This window comes from Rattus norvegicus, chromosome 15, assembly GCF_036323735.1.
Source record: "Rattus norvegicus strain BN/NHsdMcwi chromosome 15, GRCr8, whole genome shotgun sequence".
Taxonomy (NCBI): domain Eukaryota; kingdom Metazoa; phylum Chordata; class Mammalia; order Rodentia; family Muridae; genus Rattus; species Rattus norvegicus.
In genome coordinates this window covers 102,759,587-102,763,471 of record NC_086033.1, presented here as the reverse complement: position 1 = coordinate 102,763,471, position 3,885 = coordinate 102,759,587, and the positions used below count along the sequence as shown (strand labels likewise).

Here is a 3,885-nt window from a genome sequence, read left to right as displayed (position 1 = left end):
GCACTAACGTACACTAAAATGTGGGATATTCTGAAGGCATCCAGTTATTTCTTATTTTTTGGTTGTGAGCCTAGCCTTTAACGGCTGAGCCATCTCTCCAGCCCGGCATCCAGTTATTTCTAACATTGACCTTCACAAATAAAGGTATTTAGGCAAGCCGCAGGTCAACACCTGCCTGAGGATTATAGCGTGAACTTTGGGAATTTAAATTAAGTATGTGTACTATGCTATGCGACATGAACTTTATAGAAGAAGGAGCTAAATGGGACCTCTGTTCAAACCCCAGGAGATGTTCACGGGTGTCTTTATTCGGTTCCCCATAAAATTCCACTCATATTTTCCTTAAAAAATTTGTGGGGGGAAGCATCGTGTGCTCCATTATATATTACCATCCCAATTTTTCATGATAAGTTTAAATGTTAGGTTCTTGTTACTAGAAGATTCAAGGTATTGAATATTTTATAAGTCAAAATAATATATGGATCATGAGAAACCAGTGCCTCGTGGCTTGCTCTGATAAAACGGGCTTTAGCTATCTTATTAAAGAATTCTACAGAGTCCAAAGGGAAATGCATGTGACACATATTTGTGGCTCCAGCTAATGTGCCTGAGAGTTTGGTTAGTCACATAAACATGACTACCATTTTCAAAAGAATGAGCATCACAACCCTACTTCATGAGACCAGCCATGCAGATACGAGTAGAAAGATAGGAAGCTCTTGGGTTTAAAGCAGCTCGGTCACTGGTTAAAGGAGCCCTCCCCACCACACTCCAATTTCTCATCGATTTAGTGCGTGAGAGGGGTGTAACCCTCAGTCAAAGGCGCTGTGCCAGCCCTAAGAATGGCTGGAAAATCGGGTATTACTTGGAAAAGTGAGAGAATACATGTACAAAACAGATAGTTGGAAGAAAGCACAGACGGACGGCAAGAATTCTGAAAGCATCATGTTTATAAAAACCTTAAAGCTACCAATGCCCAGGCATATTTGTCGTTGTGTGCATTTAGCCATGATTGGAATGTGCATGACAAACATGTGTTGTGTGCATGTAGCCATGGTGGGCATGTGCATGACAAACATGTGTTGTGTGCATGTAGCCATGGTTGGCATGTACATGACAAACATGAGCTGTGTGCATGTAGCTGCACTTGGCATGTACATGACAAACATGTGTTGTGTGCATGTAGCCACGCTTTGCATATACATAACGAGGCAGCAGAGAGTCAAGCTAATTCTCATGAGTACTTCTTAGGTATGCTCAACGAGCTTGAGCATAAGGCCTTATTTGAAGTGACTTCCTCAAAACCAGGGGACACACACCTGCCATCCTCAAGTGTAACACTGGGGTTCATGGCTAGACTCACTTCTGAACACTGAGGACTGAATCCCCCAGAACTCCAGTGTTATACCATAAAATGCCAACAGTATCATAAAGTGTTTCTCCAGTTGGGTGCACATTTAAGAACTCGTGGATCACACGTTCAAACGCTCTGCTAAGACCCCTGCTGGCAACATCAGTCTGGAGAGAAGAGCTGCCAACACAGGCACAATCAGAACATCTGCTTGGAAGAATTTACCACAGCAGAATAATCTGAACGCATCACTTCATGCAATCACACTGTGATAATCATATGTCCCCAGGTTCCACTGGGAAAGGTATCTTTATTACGCTGTGGCTACATTAAACACTATTGTGACTATCATTATAAATTAATCCTACATTATTTTTTATATTTTCTGAGCACATAAGTACTGTTCAACATACCCCCTAGGGCGTTTCTAAGGGAAATATTGTTAAGGGATCTGACTTTTTAGATTTTCCCTTCAAATTTACAACTAGAATGTATGGCAGCAATACTCAAATGTATTGTGCTACAAACCCACTGTCTAATAGAAGTGTTATCTTACTACACAGACGCCAAAGGTCTCCATTAAACTGGGAGATTCTCTTTTCTCTTAAGAACTGATGATTGTTATGGCCCAGACTTGGTAGAAGTTTGGAGTCAGGGTCAAAAATTAGATTTTATGCATGTTATTGTTAGATTACTCAAGATAATACCTTATTTATATAATTTAGAAGTTACACATTTCTTTGGGGAGGGAAAATCTACAGGGACAGTCATTTTCAAATCAAATGAGCAGAATTCAACAGAACATTCTGCCCAATTCCTAAATAACACACATTCTTTTCAGCCCACAGAACTTTCTCCAAAACTGACTAAATATTAACAAAGATCAAGCCTCAACACGTGTACAGGAAACTGAGGTGACATCCTGTAGTCCCTCTGACCAAACTCTGGGAAGCTAACGAACATCCTGCTGCATCACATTGGGACCAAGGAGAAAACTCCTTTTAAATTACTGTTTATATGGGAAACACGCTAACCAAACAGAAGGGTTAATTAACATATCAAACATAACCAAACAGCCTAATCCAAACACAAACACCAGAAAGAATTGCTAGGTCAAATGAAATGTGTTGTCTTTCATCTTAAAGTGTAATAAGATTTTAATGGGGCCAATCTCCCGGAACCACAGTCAACTTTGACTCAGTAAACTTTATGCACAAGTAGGCAGCAGCTTTATGCACTAGAATTCTTCAGGACATGTTGTATCGAGTTTTTGTTACGTCATGTACTTGAGTTCCTTCACGTTCGGCCTCTGCCGTCTCTCCTAAACTTCCAAACGTTTAGTTTCTGGTACTGAGTAAGAATGCCCACAGGGACACTTCAGCAGCACCTCTACGTCAGCTGGATGCTTTGTCCACAGCTCTCGGTTTCTGTCCCCATCCAACAAGACTGGCACCTGCTGACTTCCTGTCCTGGGGTCCTCCTCAATATGTTCCTCTTTACATTCTGTCTAGTCATGTTTATCAAGTGTCTCAGCACTCTCACGCATTCGATTCTTTCTCTTCTGTGGGTTGAGAATCCCTAATCTGAACATCTGAAACGAGAAGCCAGAAGTTGTTGATCATCTTCAGGATAGCACAGGGTCATTCCATATCTAATCTTAGACATCAGGTCGCTGACACATACGTTCCATATTAAAAGTTACATCTCAGATGATGTGCACATGACATATATAAGAAAAAAAGTGACGGACCTTTTTAGAGTTCAGGAGCATTCCCAAAACATCACCCTAAATGTATGCAAATATTTGCAAACAGAAAAATCAGGAACATTTTCTCTTTGTCTTTCCACCTGTCATCTTGTTAGACAAATTCTGAAGCTTGTGATAAAATGTCCGTGTTATGTACATTTTAAAAAAATTTGCTCTCATCCTTCTTGTTATACTGCATTTTGGAAAAGAAAAAGCAAAACAAAACAAAACAAATCCTTAGGTTGAGGATGTAGGGGGTTTACTGCTGTGAACAGACACCATGACCAAGGCAACTCTTATAAGGACAGACAACATTTAATTACAAGTTAGAGGTTCAGTCCATTATCATCAAGGCAGGAACATGGCAGCATCCAGGCAGGCATGGTGCAGGAGGAGCTGAGAGTTCTACATCTTCATCTGAAGGCTGCTAGCTGAGTACTTTCTTCCAGCAGCTAAGACTAAGGTACTAAAACCCACACCCAGTGACACACCTACTTCAACAGGGCCACACCTCCTAATAGTGCCACTCCCTGAGCCCAGCATATACAAACCGTATTCCGAAGAACCAGTTTAGTATTACATAGTTTCCAGGCTGTGACATGCTTAACATATTTTTTTCCTCTTCTAATATTTTTAAACCATATTTCAAAGATCTCCAAATGGAGTCTGTGTAACTTCCCACTCTAATTTTACAGACATTTATTTTTATTTCATCAATGTGAAGACACAGATCAGCCTGAATGTATCCTATATTTTCATTGTGGAGTCTTTTTCATATGATCTTACT

At 40.5% G+C, this 3,885-nt stretch overlaps 1 protein-coding gene across 1 annotated transcript in view; it reads right to left on the bottom strand.

Annotated features, from left to right (window-relative positions):
• The window catches only part of Hs6st3 (heparan sulfate 6-O-sulfotransferase 3), a 719,306-nt gene that overhangs the window by 644,254 nt on the left and 71,167 nt on the right, over positions 1–3,885 (bottom strand). The window lies entirely within an intron of this gene.